This window comes from Maniola hyperantus, chromosome 15 (genome assembly GCF_902806685.2).
Source record: "Maniola hyperantus chromosome 15, iAphHyp1.2, whole genome shotgun sequence".
NCBI lineage: Eukaryota > Metazoa > Arthropoda > Insecta > Lepidoptera > Nymphalidae > Maniola > Maniola hyperantus.
The window spans coordinates 10,210,313-10,231,806 of NC_048550.1; the positions used below are offsets into that span (position 1 = coordinate 10,210,313).

Below are 21,494 nucleotides of genomic sequence, written 5' to 3' on the forward strand. Positions count from 1 at the left end.
CGTTCATAAATTACGTGAGATGTTTAAGGGGGGAGGGGGTCGAGTCAAATCTCATCTAATCTTACGTTGAAGAGAGGGGGAGGTCTCGGCAAATATCACGGTTTTTTTTTTCTAATTGAAACAAAAAAAAATCAATAAAACACCTCACGGAATTTATGAACGCCCCCTAAGTTGTTATAGCAGATTGATGCAGTAGGGCGATTGTCTAAAACCTGCATCAATCATTATTACAATCTCAATTGTTCTGATTGGCTGAATTTGTGTGATTCTTGTTGCAACAATGCATTGTATCCAATAGTGAGCGAGCGTCAACCAATCAGAGGTGATTGCGATCGTGACAGTGTAGCTGTCATTCTCCCGCAATCGCGCAGCTGGTCCACCTGATTGTCCCAATGGCAGACAAAACGGCAACATTCACGAGGTTTCTTTTTCCAATATCGCCAAACTAAAACACTGGCACGTTAAATGATAAAATAATATTATTTACATTAAAATTGTTTTATGGAGTTTAATTTTAATTTTTCTCAAAACATTTGAAAAATTTCGTGTTCCTAAAAGCACGACATCTTTACGTGAATGTCTAAACTTCGTGTTTCTGAATATTCAATGGTTCACCTTGTAGATAATAATGTGATGTTGAGTATGAACCCCATCGGCAGAAGCAGTACTTTACTACAGCTGCAGATGGCGTTATCACCAATTTATTACAACGCCAAAGGAGACATCTAATGTGACCTTCTATAGGTTCTTGAATCGTGGAGTGGTTTCAGTAGATTAGCGTTTGATTAGCTCTTTTTGTATGGACGTATAAAACAGGTCGAAATGGCAATCATTGAGGGAACGCCGCGCACATCCGCACAGCCCCCACGCGGGTGACGTGCGGCTGTGCGGGGCGTCCCCCCACCTCATACCCCGGTTGCCATTTCAGCCTATCGCGGACTATGGTATGCACGCCTTTAGACACACGAGCGAAATGAGAAAGTTCACTAAGGCCATCAATAGGAAACGCAGTTTACCCAGTAAGTTCAAACAAATTTTTCAAAGCCAAAGTGTGTCTGTCTGTTTGTCTACTACATTTTTACGACCCATCCGTCAAACCAATTTTGACGAAATTCGAGCTTGCGTCTCGAGGATGGAAATACTACTTTTTGTCCCGGAAAATTAAAAAGTTCCCATGCGTTTTTTTAAAATAAAGTCGCGAGAATCATTTAGTACCTATTAATTGATAAATAAGTAGTCCTAATTAAAGTTTGTTGGCCAAATAGCTAACGATGTTCTACATCTTGTTCAATTAATATTGTTACTATGTGGAGTTAAGGAGTGGGCACAATTTACGTAGAACATTTACAGTAAGTTTACATTTACAAAGTAAACTCTACGCTTGATTTAATGCCTTCGTCTGAGGAGATCAAGAAGGGACATGTATGCTATTAATTAAAGGCATCACTGTGGAATCCTATACGATTAGTGGTGTAATGGTGGGTAAGACGTTGATGTACGTATATAGTTACATACACCTACAGTCACATATTTACACAACTTTAAACTCTAATTTTAATGGCATAAAGATTACTTATATGAATCACGTTGTGATATTTTGTAGAATGTACGTGGTGTCTTGGGCAAACATTTTAAGCAAGGGAACCGTAGTAATCTGGGAATTTCATTATAATAATTAATGTCTAGGTGCTGAGATTCTAGCGAAATTACAGTGAGTGAAACTTGATTTAACGTAAAATTTAATTAAAAGTTCGATGCCCTCAATAAGTTTTCAGAAGCTCTTATGTTTAATGTTAAATCTTTCTACACTTAATATTATTACTTCGTTCAACTTTTGTTAAACTTTAGTGTTTTATGCCACTACGTCTATCTATATGCACTGACCCTAAGCAGTTATTAAAGGACACAAACTGATGCACAGACTTACTAGATAAAACGATAAGGTACCTATAGTCCAGTGACAACTACCGGGAAAATGCAACCAATCTAATTATCTTCATAACAGCTTACATAATAAAATAACAGAAATAAAAAATATTCTATATTTTGTAAATGTTCACGATACATTGCAAATATCATCAACATCAGAACATCAGACTGATGCTAGAGGTCAACGAACTTTGCGTAAGTAGGCCACTCGGAGTCAATGCCGCGTCGTAGGTGGGGCATCGACCCCAGTTTTGCACGCTATACGTTGCGGGTTTGAAAAAAACTAAATCATTTAAACTACAAAATGACGCAAATGGTTATTATTGGTATTGGATTGTGTTTAGATAGTGGGGCCGATTCTCTTGTACACAATCTCTAAACTAAACTAAAATGACATGTCTAAATGTATTGCTATCCCTGTCATAATGTTGCTTGCGGAAAAGGATAGCACTAGATTTAGACCTGATAATTTAGTTTAGTTTAGAGATTGTGTACAAGAGAATCGGCCCCAATATAACTCAAGTTAGTAAACTGAAATCTATGTACTTTATTAGTTGTAATAACTAAACATAGATACAGAATACCAGCAGTGAGCACGCTTGGTATTAATACCAATATCTCAACGTCACTATGAGATAACAGTTTGGCAGTTATTAATCCTGTACAGGCTTAGATCTGGATATCGAATGTCTCAAGGGTTGACATGACATAACCCCATTTCACGGCTTATTGCTCCAGATACCGTTTTACTGTTCTACAATCCGATATATTGTGAAATTATTCCTGTACCATGCAGGGTAGTAATAACAGCTATCAATGTCGTATATTATATCACTACTAAAAATCTGGCCATTCAACGAGGTAACGCTGCCAGCGTTCTGGGCACCCTGCCTCGTTGCGGTGGTTTAGATGATATTTTCGATCTGTAATTTTTATGTTCTAGAATAAGTTTGGTATTTTTGCTTATTGTATTTTCATTTGAATCTAAAAATAAATAATTTTAATCTTTTACTAAAAATATAAAACCCAAAAAATGTTTGTAGCTACGAGTATGTCTGTGGTAGATTTCAAAACCACCCAACCGATGTGCCCCGAATCAGTTATATTAAAAAGGCAATATCGAAGATGGTTTTAGATCACGAAAACAATGCATTAGGCACATTCTTTTTTTAGCGTACTATATATCATACGTCGGGTATCCGTTAGTCACAACTAAAATTATAAATGTGAAAATGTGTTTGTTTGATAGTTTGTCCTTTAATCACGCAGCAAACTTTGCCTCGGACCAATTTGCATGAATGCTCGTGATTATTTGCACTCTGCTGCTCTTTATCGCGGGAAATGAAAGAGTTTCGACAGAATTTTTTAAGATCTAAATTCACGCAAACGAAGCAAGATTTACCTAACATAAGACGTGCTAACATTTTATTTTCATTTTTTTTTTTTCTTTTAATACAATAAAACTTAAAGCTAGCCTTATCTAATTACTATATAAATCATGACCGCGTGGAATGGTGCCAAGAATACTGGCTGCATTTCCGCGCTGGACAGCCAGGCTGATCCGCTGCGCAAAAAATGAGCCAGCCCTTCTGTCACCAGTTGAGGCTATTAATCGCGGTTTTCATTTGATGACAAGTTAGTCCTTGATTTCTATCTTACTGCGTGTCAAGGGACAACGCAGTCTAACGGCGGTTACGCACTCATCCGATCCGAGTCCGTGAATATACGTTCCGAAGTTGTCATAGAATTATTTGTATGGTAGCTTATGACATATGACGTAGATATTTTTTTATATCCGTATTTTCACGGATTCGGATCGGATGAGTGCGTGATCGCTCTAAGATGGAGGCGGACTTACTTAGAAGAGATGGAGTTTATTTATGCGAAGTTACATCCAATCTAGCAAAAATCTGACAGCCTGTGGCATGACTGTGGGGTCTTGCACTTAATGTTTGAGCAAAGTGGCGCACATTACAACTTTTGCTAGCTAATAATTTCTGATAATATTTCTCTTTTAGTTGTGGCCTGGTATAAACCCATACATCTGAGTCTGATCGGTTTATACGTGGCGTATAAATTGTTACGAAATTGCTGAAAATTTCTGACCACCCAATTGCCAAAGATAGGTATGTATCTTTGGTCAGAAATTTTCAGGGGCTATTTGATAAAAGGCTTCACCTTGCCAGTTGGTCTGTGGTAGATTCTTGCTTTTATTACTAAGGTGCAGCGCATACCAGCACATCGCGATGTTATCAAGGTGCGGCGTTTGCCTTGATAACATTCAAACTAAGCTTTATTCACTACTAGTTGATGCTCGCGACTTGGTACGCGTGGACTTAGGTTTTTTTAAATGCCGCGGGAACCAATACCAAATTTCATAGTCTGTACCAAATTTCATCAAAATCAGTTGAACGGTTGGGCCGTGAAAAGCTAGCAAATAGACAGACAGACACACTTTTGCATTTATAATATTTGTATGGATGGCATCAAGGTAGCGTCGCGTAGCACATCAATCTGCGTAGACGTGCTACGAGGCCTTTGACTCTCATCCTTGTTTGTTTTTAGTATACCAATTTCAACCATATTTCACAACACTTAAAGCTGACTTTAAGTTGTTATCAATCAGACTTGCCTCAACTCCGTCTGTATGCCCTGACAGTCAACACAGAACAGAACTTCGGAACTGATTATCTTGATAACAGTTGGAATTGATTCAAATGTTTCCAAGTAACTATGAGATAACAGCTTGATAACAGCTTGTCAGTTTCTAATCCTGGCAGTAGAGACTTTGGAACTACTTACTTAGATATTAAATGTCTCTCCAGTTGACTTGACACGACCTCATTTCACGCTTGAATGTTCTGATTGTACCTATTTCGTAGCTTTCTGAAGTGGGTGCGTTAGGTGATTTGGGACGGGTCAAACTTCAAAGTCGCATCACCAACATGCTAATGTTAATAGTGCTGAGTGCCGATAGATGTGATACCAAACTAATGTCACTTAATTTAAAAATTACGATTTTTATAGTACAATTAATTTGAAAATCCAAATAAATCACTGATGCCTATAAAACGGGTCTACAACTTATTTTAGGCATCAGTGGCTTAACCTAATTTTGGCTGTAAAATTTGGTGAAACTATAAATAATTAATTAATTTATTTATTTGTTAAAGTTTTCACTTCTGACAGCAATTCCGGCAATATATACATACATATATATATATTTTTAATAAATACTATAATATGACCCGTCGCAGTTATAGAGAAAACTGACGTACAAAATCTCAAGATTTTAGACCCAGCATACAGCAGTTGGATGCGTCGTGGTCACGACGAGACTGCTTGCTGCGAGAGATGAAGTTCAAGCTGTCACGGGCAGTATCGAATTACCTGCTTTCTTGATCTTTTCTTTCCAGCAAAATACACTCACAAGCATAACAAGTCACTATTAATTTATTTTGCATACGCATGACGCTATCCTAGTTTGCATAATTCTACCACTGGATTCCGCATACTCTATAAAGCTGTTCTCACGATTTAAATTATTATAGTAAACTTGGGAATTTCTTTATCTTTGTCTTTATTTAAACTCTATAGTGATATGTGGTCGACCAATCCACTCGAACGAAGCGTTTTTGCTCAACGTTTCTGATACGAAACGCTAAGGTGTGGAATGCCCTTTCGGCATCCGTGTTTCAGCTGCCACGTATAATTTATTATACCTTCAATGATGATTTGTTTTGAAGGTTGGAGCGCGCTTGCCTAGGTGATGCCCATCACCTAGGCAAGCGCGCTCCAACCTAGACCACATCATCGCTTTTTTAAGTATGATTGTCGTCATGTAATCCTATCACGTAATAAAAAAATTATTCAAATAAACGAGTAGAAAAGCAACATCCGCGTCATACGGTATACGGAAATGGCAAGTATACATAAAAGGATTGTTTTATCGATGATCTCTCGTAATGCGGGGCTTCGTTTACAAACCAAACAACTCATCAGCTACCCAAACAAAAGTCTGTCTTTCGGCTGATATTTTTTGAAATTTCTCGAGTTACGTTTATATTTTTAAAGGAATGAAATGCAATACTATTATTTTTATCGTAATATCTGCAACCTCGTATCATAATTTCAGAAACAATTTTCACAGCTACAGTCGCGACTTCGTTCTTTGATTTTCCGGGATAAAAAATAACTTATGTCACTCTCATACAAAAAATCACGTCAATCCATTGCGCCGTTGCGACGTGATTGATGGGCAAACCAATAAATCAACAAACCAATTAACCAATAAACAAACACACTTCTGCATTCATAATGAGGGTACTGATTAAGTATGGATGTGGATTAGTAGTGATATGCAGCTCTTTTTGATACAGTTCCGATAGCTATAAATGATTGGGGTTAATCCGAGATTGTGGTGGATGGATATGGATGATGCCGCTATCCTTGCCAGATGAATGAACGCCTGAATTTAGATTAATTACCCTTTGCCGACAAATAATATGAGATAGATATACTTAGGAGTTGTGTGTTTTTTAACCGACTTCAAAAAAGGAGGAAGTTCTCAATGCGTCGGAATCTTTCTTTTTCTTCATATTAGTTACACGATGACTTTATTTAAATTGTCTTGAGTTTAATAAGATTTATTAATACTTTAATAACTGAGAAGATTAGGAAGAAGATATAAGATTGTAAAGAAACTTTGATTACAGTTGATTGTAATTAACTTTTTCAAGAATTGTCTCTTGAAAATAGAAAGAAGCGTATTATAATAGGTAATTTTAGTGTAGGTTTTTAACGGGTGGAATCTCTACCCATGACCTTTCGAGTATTTGAAACTATGTATGACTATTTATTAGAGTCCGTGTTAAACATAAGTTTTCACTGTAAAGTGTAAATAATAATTATGGTAGAATGAAACAGGGACGTATGGAAGCTCCATATGTCTGTATAATTAATTATTCCTAAAAACAAAGGCTGCAGCGGGCCAAGGCTCAGGAGTTATTTCCGCTCACAGGACCGCAGTCACACCTATTGTTCTAACCATAACCACTGTAACTGTGGTGTAGTGCAAATAAAATTTATTGTCAAAGTAGAAGACGCCTGTTTTCCAAACCATCATGTACAACTTCGGCGCAATATTTTGATTGGGAATATTGAACTAAAGCTAAGGTGTGATAGCCTAGTGGTTAGGACGTAGCCCTTCTAATCGGAGGTAGGGAGTTCGATCCCGGCCTCTAACTTTCAGAGTTACGTGCTTTTTAATTAATTAAATATCACTTATGTACTTTAACGGTGAAGGAAAACATCGTGAGTAAACCTGCATGCCTGAGAGTTCTCCATAATGGTGTGTGAAGTCTACCAATCCGCACATGGCCAGCGTGGTAGACTATGGCCAAACCCTTCTCACTCTGAGAGAAGACCCGTGCTCTGTAGTGAGCCGGCAATAGGTTGATCATGATGATGATTGAACTAAATGGTTGAGCTAACTTTGGGCCTCATAAGAAGGCTCGCTATTATATACCTAACTGGTAATGTGTGATAAACGTTTTTTTTCCTTCTCTTTTCTTTTCCTATCATTCAGCGAGAGATGGAGAAAGCTATGCTTTGAGTTTCTCTGCGTGATCAAATGGATAATGACGAGATCTGGAGGAGAACCAGAGTAACTGGCATAGCTCAATGGGTGTCGAAGCGGAAGTGGCAATGGGCAGGGTATATAGTTTAAAAAAGTGATACACGTTGGAGTCCCTTGGTGCTAGAAAGGCGAGTTCGCATCCAAAGCGCCAAGTTGGAAGACCTCCCAACTAGTTGAATAGACGACATCAAAGAAGTCGTATGGAGCAGCTGGATTCAGGCAACGCAATACCGCGTGGTGATCTGTAAATGAAAAAATAAACATATCTACATAATATTTAATTTTTATTGCGGCGTTGCATTGATAGCAAAATTAATTATCCAAATGAGTTTTGAGAGCTCGGTTCATTAATGGATCGTTGCATTACTGATATTATATTGAATTATTGACATGAATTATATTAAATTTATTAACATTAAAAATATAGTGCAAAATACAGAATGCTTTTGAAAAGTCTTAATTAAGAGTGTTCCATTAGCACATTTCAGCTCAAGTAGGTACATGTACAAAGCGATATGTGCCAAGAAACGCTCAGTATGTAGAGTTACTAATCAGTTTGAAAATCTCGGGATATTATGTTTTGCTTGCTACTTGCTTGCTATATTTGGACATAAATCGCCTGTTTGTGACTGCAAGGTGTTATTTCAATTTTTTTTTGAGAAATAAGGATTTGCAACGGCTGTAACTTCGTTTCTATCGAGTTTAGAAGGATGGTGTGTTCTGTGGGATTACAGAGTTTAGAAGGATGGTATGTTCTGTGGGAGTACATCATGTATTAAGAAACATATTATTATTAATTAAATGTAAATTTTATCATTTAATATAGGATTAATAGGTTTGGGAAATTGAGTCAATTCTTCTCATCGTCAATTCCTACAAAAAAAATGTTATAAATGTGAAAGTGTGTCTGTCTGTCTTTATATCGGTCTGTCGAACTGAGGATCTCCTGCTCACACGACAGGGTCAAGGAGACCATTGAAAATAACCTGAGTAAAGAATTCAAGTTCAAAGCTTGTTGAAATTAAGATTAATCCTAAGAAAACATAGCAGATGGTAACCCTAATTTTAAGGAAATATGGCCTTTGTTCAGGTGCGGAGGAGAATTCAGCGCCTTTGCGATTTATGAATTGCTTTTAAATAGAATTCAAAACGGTATATACGGGATTCACTGATATCTTTTATCTTTTTCCAACGCCGAATACCTACCTACTTGAAATATTTAAGTAAGCAATAAGCAACTTATAAATAATATTTATATTTTCAGATATGTGAAATGAACTCGATAAAAACAGGAAAAGGAAAGAAAGAAGGGTAGGATAAGTTTAGTTTCTAAAAGAGATGGACAAAAATTGTATAGACGCGTGCCCCAGAATGTACAGAGATGATATATGTGCCATTTAACAGTAAAAATCTTCTATTTTAATAAAAAAAGTCGTATGTTGTTTTGTAGTCGTGGAATTAAGTTTGTAATAGGCGTAGTCCAGCCTGGGGCAAATTTTGTCCATCTCGTTTTCGCTCCTAGATTTGTCTCAACCGTTTGTAAAAAGTAGGTAGTCTGTGGTCTCAACCATTATGAGCAAAGCATATTCCAAAAGTCATTTGTGGGTATTGGTATTACCTTTTATAATAAAATCCCGCAAACTATTTTGGACTTACCTTTGCACAAGTTTAAAAAATCTATTAAAAATATGCTCCTGAAAAAATTGAAGATTATCTAAATGATAAAAGAGCGTGGATTTGACCTGCAGCTCGTTCCAGCAACGCACAAGACTGCAAATACTATTTTATACATGGCATAATCTTGTACCTATATCAAATATTTGAAAAGAGCAACCGCCGAGTTTCTTGCTGGTTCTTCTCGGCAGGAAAGGCATTCCGAACCAGTGGTCCAGTGGGCCAGTGGTGGCATCCGACTATTCGTAAGCACTTGTAAAAGTTTATACGAATAAAAAAGATTTTCATTTCATTTCATTTCATTTCATTTATTGAAAGAGAGACAGGAGTATTTTTTATTTATAAAAAACATTGAGAAAAGACTATACTGAAGTAGTCATTTGTATTTAAAGCTCTTTTAATATTTAATGAATAACAGAAAAGAAACCGAGACTTCGGTGAAAACTTTCAGGAAAGCGAAGTCCGTAGACGAAAATAACAGAGTGAATTGAATTTTTAATCTACCGTCTTTTTCAGTTCACTATAAGCTCAACGCGGGCAATTCATTAAAATAATTACCTTAAATTGCTTTAAACTGAATTTATCTTCGAGCGAGCTGCTAATGCGTTCAAGCCAAATTAAAACCACCGGTTACAGCTATTGAAAGCCAAAAGGGTACTATGAAAAGATTAATTAGCACGTTCCACGTTCACGAGGGGTAATGGCGTAATTCACTCACACAGCCTTAATAGCGCCGATTCGAAGGAGCCAAAGTTCACTGTAATTCAGGCAACTACCTAACTAGGATCGTTTTTTTAATGTGCTCCTCCCTGTTTTCCTCCAACATATTATTGATCGGAGACTTGCTAGGTCAATAAATATGAATGGGTTTTTGGATTTACTCAGGATCTTGATACGTATAAAAGTAGATGACTGTAACGATCAAATAAGCAGGTTTTACAGACCACTAGTTGTGGGATAGATAGTTAGTGTAAGTTTTTGTCATCTTTAAAACAGTGCCTCACATTACGTTGACGGAATCTCGAATTCTCTATCCTAGGAAAATTTAAAAAAGTTTAACTAATAATTACCTAATAACTGATTTAAATTTTTCACCAGTTAAGATAGTGAATTTTAGATAAAATTTCCATGTGAAACCGAATCAGTAATATACAACACCGTTTTATATTAGGTCATTTTTAGATAACGTTTTGATTAATTGAGGTAAAAATTATGTTTGTAAAGATAACATGTTATGAACCAAAATATATTTTTCACAATATTAATTATATTCCTGATCAAAGTATATTTTTAAATATGTTTGATTGACCTAATGAATATCGTAGAGTTTGTATAAAATTACTAATTGATTAAAAAAATAGTGCTAAAAGAAACGGTTCTACTTCAAAAGATTAAAGAACCAACAGCTAATCCTTGAAATGTTAAATATAACATATATTTTTTGCTTTCAGACGATTTGCTGTTATGTCCAAGGTCATACGATATCGTAATATTTTCTTTCGCAATTCGCCAACCTTCTTCAAGACTAGATAAATTTTATTGTACCTTTTTTTCATTCCCTCCGTAATAACGTAAAGGGACACTCAGAATTCCAGGCCTTTCTCCTATTATGCTATCATCCACGTATGGAGTTATAGGTCATAGAGATGCAAACTTCGTACATCAGGTGCTAAAAAGCGCCGCGTCTTTCTCATAATAACACAGACTTTATTTTTTATTCGGTTATTCGATGACAATTTTGTCATTGACTGCGATCTCATCTAATGTTAATTAATGACAATGAATGGGCTAACCTGAGGGGCAAAGCAATTTACCAGAATGCTAACTAATATTGCTAGACACTACCGTGAGCGTAATGGATCTAATAAATATTTTTCAGTTGATAAAAAAAATTACTGATCTTATTTTCCATTGTTACAATACCAAAAGAGTCGCGTCGTGTGATAAATATAGCACCTTTATTAATAGAGAGACTAAATGTAGATCTAACACCAATTTTTATTACAGAAACCATCAGTGGAACATATTTCTCTCGCGTAAAAACGTCGATGAAAAAGCTGTGAGAAGCGTTATCGCGTTGATTGCGCTTGGGTTGTTGGTTAAGGCCGTTGTATAAGTGATCACAGCCTCTAGGATAATGGCACCTCTCTACGCCCACGTGACAGTCAGAAGTAACGAGGACGTGACGAATGTGTTTTACGTATAACGCATTTTTGAGACGTAGGTAAGTAAGTATGAATAAATAAAACTTTATTTCTGGATTATATCTATTTTATTAACTAGCTTATGCTCGCGAGTTTGTCCGCGTGGCCTAATTTCAAACCCCTATTTCACCCCTTTAGGGTTTGAATTAAAAAAAATTTTTTTAGCGGATAACTGCGTCATAAGAGCTATCTATCTGCATGCCAAATTTTAGCCCTATCCGTCCAGTAGGTTGAGCTATGCGTTGATAGATCAGTCAGTCAGACAGTCACCTTTTCCTTTTATATATTTAGATTGTATATTTGGATAATATTAGTATGGATTGGATGGCTACTTTGTTATTATGAAAAAAACTCGAAAATATTAGTGGATTTGTTTTTACAACTTCTGTAAGGTAAGGTAACCGTTGTTTTCGTAACGCCTAACAAAGCTGTTGCAAAGATAACACGTCAAAATTCCCTGGAAACTTCGCGCTGGATCGTTCAAAGTTTGTGGTAATCAGATAAGGGTCTGTGCATGCTGTATAAACTAGACTTTACGTTATAGAGATTAACACTATACTATACCACTACGAGATAAACACTAGGACTAATTAATAATTTATTTCAACTTCACAAAACACTTTTTCACGTAAACTTTAACAATGTTAACCGATGTCATGCAGTCTAGCATGAATCTAAATATATAAAACGTTAAGGTGACTGACTGACTGACTGACTGACTGACTGACTGATCTATCAACGCACAGCTCAAACTACTGGACGAACCGGTCTGAAATTTGGCATGCAGATAGCTATTATGACGTGGGCATCCGCTAAGAAAGGATTTTTGAAAATTCAATTCCTTCCTAAGGGGGTGAAATAGGGGTTTGAAATTTGTGTAGTCCACGCGGACGAAGTCGCGAGCATAAGCTAGTTATCTATATATAAAAGGAAAAGCTGACTGACAGACTGATCTATCAACGCACAGCTCAAACCACTGGATGAACTAAAAGTAGCGTATATCAGTCCCTGGAATGCAAGCTCTCTCTGAACCAACTTTTATCAAAATCGGATTTTGTTTAACAGATGGACTGTGAAAATCAGGCAGATATACAGACATTCTTTCTATCTGCTTGATTTTCACATTTGTAATGTTAGTGTGTAATTTTTCACATAGTATGAACGCAGCTTAAACCAGCAGCTATACTAAAGCCAGGGAAGGTGCGAGACTCCATTTTGCAGATTTGTTTGATAAAATAAAATTGCGCGTCGTAATCTGATTTGCAAATGAAAACAGGCCGTGTTTGCCGACGGTAACAAATTTGTATTTGTTTTTATACTTTTGTTCTTTTGTTGAGCTTCACTTCTGTTGTTTTTATGGGCATCTATTTTATGGAATTTAAGCAGATGCCCGTAAAGCTTGAATCTCGATAACGGGGTACCGTTGAGACAATATCTACCTTTGCTCATGCCTTTTTAGGCTTCAGTAGTAAATCGAGAAACCCCTATAGTACATTCGTCTTTTCCTTCACTTGCCTATAACTACCTACCGAATAATATGAGTATGATATCATATAATTAATTATCTAATGAGTACCTACATTGATATTTATTAAACAAACACTTGATGTAGGTAGGTACACGACTTAGGTTTTTAAAAATCTAGATGTTGTTTTTTTGTGATACTAAAAATAACCCTTTGTCGAACTTCAGCATACAAGCTATCTCTGTACTAAACGTCAAGATAAGTTCAGTGGTAGAGCCGTGAAAAGGTAACAGAAAGATACACTTTCGCATTTATAAATTACTAGCGATCCGCCCTGGCTTCGCGTGAATAGCTTATTACAATTTTTCGCATTGATCTCTAATTTTTTTGAAAATAAAATAAAGCCAACGTCACTCAGGAATAATGTGGCTTTCTACTGATGAAAGAATTTTCAAAATCGGTTCAGCAGTTCCAGAGATTATTTCCTACAAACAAACTTATAAACTTTACCGCTTTATGCTATTATAGTATAGTATTAGATTACTATCGACTTTACAAGCCCCGAGCACAAACCTGGATTTTAATAAACCGTAATTTTAATATCGATCGATAGCCTTAAAAGCAATCATTTTTATATTAATTTCAAGAGAATTCTCCCTGAATAAATTTACGGTAATGAAATAATATTGAAAATTTTCCTAGTTAGAATTTTTTTTCGGCAAACATTTCAATTATAAAATACCTCTTAGAGGTCGAAATAAATTAAATGTTTGGTGGTTTTGTTTTTTGTGTTTTTTTAATAAGAAATACCATTCGACTAGAAATGAAATAAAAATTGGCGATAATTATGTTTAGAATTCAGATAGGCATCCCTACCCGACCGACCAAATTTCTGCCACGTTATTTTGGTATTTTGCGTTTTTGGCGTTACGAGGAACCCCTCCTTATTAGGGTCCCGTACCTCAATAGGAAAAACGGAACCCTTATAGGATCACTTTGCTGCCTGCCTGCCTGCCCGCCCGCCCTCTTGCCCGCCCGAACGCCCGAAACCCGCCCACAGGTTTAGTCAAATTAAACCCGTGAGAATTATAAAAATATAATATCTCAATATACATATGTACGTATTATGACACTTGACAATTTAGGCGTTAAAGATACAGCCCAAAATTGTAGGTGCACTCAAAATACCAGCTATTGAAATTTATCCTTACCTAAAAATAGTTTTTTTAAACGTTATGTACTAGGTGTTTTGTAAATGAACCCAGTTTTTATTCAAAACTACGAATTCCAATCACTTTAAAAAAATTCTATTGCCAAAATCGTTTTCCAATTGATATTTGATAAAAGCGCTTGATACTGGGAATAGCTCTTATAAAATAACGCCCAGATTGGTGCAGTTGTTACAAGATAAATTAACCGTGTCAACGGATCCATCGCTCGCTTGGGACGCGATTGAAAAACGACGTCCTTTGACTTATGATCGAGCGTGCTGTAACTAATATATTTTAAGAAGGCAGCTTTTAAAAGCTGAATTTTCTTTAACAAGATTTATTTTACTAAAAACTAGCTTTTCCCGTGACCTCGTCTGCGTGGACTACACAAATTTCCAATACCTATTTTACCACATCATAGGAGTTCAAAATCCTTTTTGAGCTGCTGTCAACGTCATAATAGCAATCTGCATGCCCAGCCTGATCCGTCCGGTAGTTTAAGCTGTGTGTTGATATAATTAATCAGTCAGTCAGTCAATCAATTTATCCGTTTAAATGTTTGGATAGGTCATCATCAACCCATCGCCAGCTCACTACTGAGCACAGGAATCCTCGCAGAATGAGAAAAGTCTCTTCTCTATCAGATTCACACACTTTTGAGGACATTATGGAAAACTCTCAATCATGAAGATTTCCTCAAGATGTTGTTTTTCACCTGTAGGATAGGTCAAAGTCAAAGTTAAATTATTTATTCAGAATAGGTATCATGTTACGCTAACTGATGGTCAAAATTGTTAATTTGTAAGATAATATAGTAGTGATAATTAATTACGTACTATGAGGTCATAGTTTTAGCTTGAAATTCAAGAATTTGAAGTTTACATCAAATAATTTAGACCCCTGCCTGATATAGCGGTTAATAGTTTTTGACTATAACTTACATTTTTATCAAAAAACCATAAAAATTGTAGTCCAATCATAAATTCCATACGCACATAACATATTTACCTAACCCTCCCACAATTCACGCCAGCAACTTCCATTTCAAAAATGATAAATCGCAATACAAATTCGCCCTTACGACCCTCACAATAAGGCCTCTAACGTTGATGCGATGCAAATTAAAGGGCACACAGTTTTCAGGGCGCGGTGCCGAAGCCATTTTTCTCCAACCCTCCAATATGTTGGACGAAATTCACCATTTATCTTAAATGGCTCTCATTATGCAAATTGGTTTCGTAAACGTCGTAAATAAGACGTTGATCTATGGAATTTAGCCCTTGTATAATATCTAATCTACTAAATTTAATCAGAAATCCCTTCCAGCATAAGTTTACCCCTCCAATTATAATATGGGTACCTTCAAGTCAAGAGTGAATGGGCATCTTCTAGGTAAGAGCGTCTTCTTCTTCCATCTTAGGCTGCATCATCACTTGCCACCAGGTCTGATCACAGCCAAGCGCTAGTCTATAAATTAAAAAAACCCGGCCAAGTACGAGTCAGGCTCGCGCAACGAGGGTTCCGTACTAGAGTTGTATTTTTTAGACAGACAGACAACAAAGTGATCCTATAAGGGATCCGTTTTTCCTTTTTAGGTACGGAACCCTAAAAATATAATTTCCATTAAGTCGTAGGCATAAACCACCACAGTCACATTGATCACTTCGTAATTACAATTGTTCTGATCCTGGCAAAGTTTCCAGATTATCTAGATCAGCTACTAAACCTCGTTTATTATTCAGAGTCACACTCCCAATGATCCGTAGATTAAGCTGTTATATAAAACTAAGTGATACTCGCAGCTGCTGAATTTATTACAAGCAATACATATATTTTCTACATATAAATTTGAGTCAAATCAAGACTTTACATTTTCTACATTTTAGTCAAATCAACCTAAAATGTTTTGGATCGAAAGAAGTCTATAATAAATTTTCATTTCAAAATCACAGACAGGCAATTACCTAATTTTGTTAAGTATTTGCGTAGATTCATATACCTATAATCTATAAGTAAGTATTTATTTTTAACCAAATTATAATATCGTTTCAAGGATCAAATAGGTAACTATGGAAAACGTAAAATTCTGCAATAGTAATATTATATTGCATTAATATTAATATTTTTGTAGGTACAATGTTTCTTGTAAATAAATAATTTCATTTATATGTTTGTTTAAACTTTTACATATTACAAGCTATATAAAATGTTTAAAAAAATTCTATATAAAAAGTTAAATAAAAATACTCTTGTAAAACTGTTTTTACTTGACCGCAAAATTGTTTCCGAGATAAAACAAACAATGGTTTTACCTTCATGTGGTAAGCGGTAAGCCCTAAAAAGGAGAAATGTCATTTGTACTAGGTATATTTAATTTTATACTTTGTATGGATAAATGGTTAGCTTAATATCGAATTATAATATAACTTTCATATTCTAATCTCTTCAAATCTATAGTACGCAACAGGTCGAGATGGCGATCGGGGTGGGGATGCCCCGTACACCCGCACAGACCCTCGCGTTAACCCGGTGCGTGATAGCACAAGTGACATGTGGGTGCGCGAGGCGTCTTCCCGCCTCATACCCCGATTGCCATCTCGACCTGTAGATACTTTCATCGTAGATGTCCATTCCATATCATAACCATGATTTTTAGTTTTGAATTTGGAACTCAATCTGATCCATACGATGGCGATTGTTGGATACATGAGTAAAGGCAGATCTCACGACGAACTTGTAAATTGAGGCTTCGACGTCACTGGCAAGCGTCAAAAGTTCCTACATTTGACATTAGGTAGTAGTAGGTACTATCCGATGTCAATGCTAGGCCTATGAACAGCCTATTTTTCTTCGATTTCCCCTTGACTGCAATCTCACCTGATGGTAAGAGATGATGCAGTAGGTATAGCCTGATATGTATTTAACACATCGCGAGAATCCCCTCACTCTAGTTCACTGTAGTAAAGAATATGTGTGTGTAGTTGTGTACTTATTTGTGAAGTTTCCGGAACTTATTTTCTTAGAACCAAATGTTTGGGATAGAGTAGTGTAAGAGTGTACGCGGCAGAAAGTGATGTACTTACATCGACCTTTAGAAGGCGACAGCAGATTTGTAGAGCATCGTCTCTGTCGTTGAGACCGACAAAACGTCATATAGGTATGTGTGACAGAGACAACGCTCTACAAAGCCGAAATATCATTCTAAAGGCCGATGTGCATTACTTTCGACCGCGTACTGTACTATTAATGTGCGCATATCTGCTTTCTTTGAAATAATCGGCTGTGACAGACAGACAAAGTCCCACCAGGGTTCCATTTTTTACCTTTTTGGTACGGAACTCTAAAAATGAAAAATCTCTACAGTAGTGTACGTTTCATCTACATAAGTACCGCGCCAGATTTGATGAAAACAGCGCCAGCTGTCGGCGAATGATGATCACAGTTAGCACAAAATAAAGACAGCGCGTCGACTCGTGCCACTCGCAGTCGCCGCTAACGACCGCGCCATTAATCATAACAGACGCCGCTGTCGTTTGCTTGACTTGCCTAATGCCTAACAATGACAATTTAGTGTACAGCAACCCAAGCACAATCAGTGCGACAACGTTTACTCGCGGCTTTTTCATTCAAAAGCAGCACGAGGTTACTTTAAGCTCAGGCAGCTGATTGTGCTTTAAACTGTTCTTTAATTAAATGACGCAAGGTATGAGAACCATTTAATTTTAATTATTATTTTTCTAGATAATAGTTCAAGACACATATAAAGTAAAAGTTGCCCAGTTGGTCTGATAAAGCACAGATGTTCCTTTTATAAACTAGACAACGATAGAGGCCAGATTTTTGCAATTTCCACGGGATAGGAAATGAAATATTTTCGTGAATCATATAATGCGTAATAACTAGTAGTCATTTTTAGCGTTTAAACTATCGTGAGTCATTTCCAATATATGTATGTAGCAGTGGCGTGCAGGTCATAGAGGCATGAATGCACTGCTTACCCCAGTTGTAATAGCTCAATGCATATTTTTCATTATGACCTGCCAGTAAACAGGTTCCTACCTAGCTAATGCCTACCCTGGCTTCAAACCCTGTGCACGCCATTGGTATGTAGGTAGGTAGGTCTCAACCGCGACGCGTAGCGAGCTGAGTCCCTGTGAACTACTATTCTAAACTATTCGGGCTTACGTCGACTAAATATGTGAGTATAGCTGAAATAACCCATACTTATTAACTAGAGGTCACCCTACCCCTATACTTTAGAATAGAATATATTTTTATTCAAGTAAACTTTTACAAGTGCTTTTGAATCGTCAACTAGTTTAATTTGCTACTATACAAACCTATACCAGTTGAAACCATGCATCAGTGGTTCACATAGAAATCAAATTAATACAGCCATTTTCTGATATATGCACCTAACTACTCAGTTAAAATATTAATCGCAACTAAAATTTAGTATTTAGCTCTTTGATGACTGACCCTTTGTGCTAAACAGAATAGGTATCCGTTATCAAATATCGTGAAATGTATTTTCGAATGAACATTTTATTTGAATGGGCGAATGTATTGATGCTGATGACATAACTCCAACTCAGATGTATTGTGTGTGTGTAATAAACTACATGTATTCATTCAACAATTTACGAACATCGATTTTGAATCATCGAAATAGCTCATTTTGTTATCGAATCGCTTTCATTGAAAGAGGTTGTAATAGTTTTGTTGATTAGAAATTCCTTTTTCGTATTTAACACAATAGTAGGTATACTTAATTAGGAATTACCTGTTTCGATATTAATATATTATTACGCAATTTTATGAAAGTTATCAGTCATTGCCATAAATGTAATGAGTTAAGTACATAATTTATTAACAGTATTAAACCAGTTAGGGTTCCGTACCTGAAAAGGAAAAACGGAACCCTTATAGGATCACTTTGTTGTCTGTCTGTCTGTCTGTCTGTCTGTCTGTCTGCCTGTCAAGAAACCTACGGGGTACTTCCCGTTGACTTAGAATCATGAAATTTGGCAGGTTGGTAGATCTTATAGCTGACATTTGGGGAAAAATCTGAAACCGCGAATTTAGGGTTAGATCACACAAAAAAAAAATTCTGGTCATTCACTAATAATTAGTTATTTTAACTTTCAAAGTGAGTGACTATATCAAGTGGGGTATCATATGAAAGGTCTTCTCCTGTACATTCTAAAACAGATTTTTATTTATTTTTATGCATCATAGTTTTTGAATTATCGTGCAAAATGTCGAAAAAATACGACTGTAGTACGAAACCCTCATTGCGCGAGCCTGACTCGCACTTGGCCGGTTTTAGATCATAAAATAAAAGAAATGTGGGATGCGTAAGTCAGGTTTTGTACCACCATAGTTAAGTTACCTAAGGTGTAACTTATGGTGTAAGTATGTGGTATGTTGGTCTAAAGTTGGTAAACCTTGATTTCTAAAACACAATCAAAGATTACGTAAATGATACAAGATAAAGTTGAAAACTAAAACCAGACTACGATCGTCTTAATAAACGCTGAAAAATTGGGTTTCTGTCGCTTGGTATATTTTAATAGTATACTACATTATTTATATTAATGAACTCAGTATTTTTTTCTCTTTCATTCAACATCCCACTCGATACAATAGCAAAAAAAATTTTTTTTAAAGACCCATACTTTTTGGATGTAACATCCGTCAGATCGATTTTGTTCGTATTACATGTAGCATATGTCACCCGGACCAGAACAACGAATCAATTGACATCTTATTTATCTAAATTAGCCCATTAGTTTAGCTGCTACAGTGCAACGCACATAGATACAGACATACATACATACATATACTACCAAAATCATAACCATTCCTTTTAGCTTTGCCGTAGTCGGGTTAAAAAACGCAATTTTGTCTCGCAACACGCTCCAGCACTGCCCAAGACCGCAATTAGGTACTTATAAAAAGGCAAAAACTGGTGAATTGTATGAAAAGAGCATTCTAATGTTTGTGTTGCAAATGCCGAGTATTTTAATGGTTTATTTTCTGTAGAAAAGACAATCAAAACCAATGGTAGATTCACATGATGATTCAAAAGCACTATTTGTAAAAGTATTTTTAATAAAGTTTATTTGAATAAAACAAAACTGCACTATTTCTGTTTCATCAAAACATCGTCCCATCTGTCCCCTTACCTTGACCGTTTGATAATAATATGAAAGTGTCTTATAGTCTTTTCTTTAAAAGCATTAGAAAAAACCAAAATTTAAAAGAGGCAATTTATAGAAGGAAAATAATTAATGTAATACCGTAGCAGCTGTCATCGATATTTAATGACAAGATATGCCCAAGCGAACAAAATTTTTCACGGTTATGGAACCAAATAAATCAGCGCCACCTCATAGATACTAATGAACGACCTGTTTGAAATCCAGACGTCACTGAGGTTGCATTGGTGCTAAAGCACCACTTAGTCGGTGCCATTTTGTTTGTTCAATGGCCCTGTCCATACGAAATCCATATCCATACTAATATTGTAATAATTGTGAAAGTGTGTCTGTCTGTCTGTCTGTTAGCCTTTCACGGCTCAACCGTTCAACCGATTTTGACGAAATTTGGTACAGCTTGCATCTCGGAAATTGACATACGCAACTTATCATCCCGGAAAATCAGAGTTCCCACGGGATTTTCAAAAAACCTAAATCCACGCGGACGTAGTCGCGGGCATCCTCTAGTAATATATAAGTCAATGGTAGCAGTACTAAAAGTTAGTGGCGTAATTTGTTAACCACTCTTCAATTAGAGTCCTAAATAACTGTGGTACACAAAGTAACGAGTATTCAGCTCTTTCTGTCGACTAATGGAAGTTACAAATGAACGTAAAGTAAAGTTGGAACGCTCCGCCGCGGGCAAATTCACTGGCCACCCATTAGCTTTTTGGTATTTTCTCAGCTTTTACCGACCTACGTCTTTTGATCGTATATTAGGATAGCGAAATTGAATTTTTTTACAAAGAGATGGGATATTTTACAACTAGAATCAGCATTTAAGCGTTCAGCAGGTAAATATAATTGGTGTTTTGAAAGTGAAAATAAAATGTATGACTTTGCATTGTTGTCATCATCATCCTTATCATCATCATCACGTGCCTTCTTCGAGACGAAGTTCGGAGGTCACCATGCGAAAAGCTTCTCTATTTAAAGCCACCTCTTTTCCAATCCAATCCAAGCCAATCCATCAGCCTGTTTGCGTCCACTGCTGGACATAGGCCTTTCCAAGAGCGCGCCACCAAACACGGTCCTCCGCCTTCCTCATCCAACCGCTCCCCACCACCTTCTTCAGGTCATCGGTCCAGCGGTCCGCCTCTTTTAACTTTGGGT

At 36.5% G+C, this 21,494-nt stretch overlaps 1 long non-coding RNA gene across 1 annotated transcript in view; it reads right to left on the bottom strand.

Annotated features, from left to right (window-relative positions):
* The window catches only part of LOC138403373 (uncharacterized), a 606,611-nt gene that overhangs the window by 470,298 nt on the left and 114,819 nt on the right, over positions 1-21,494 (bottom strand). The window lies entirely within an intron of this gene.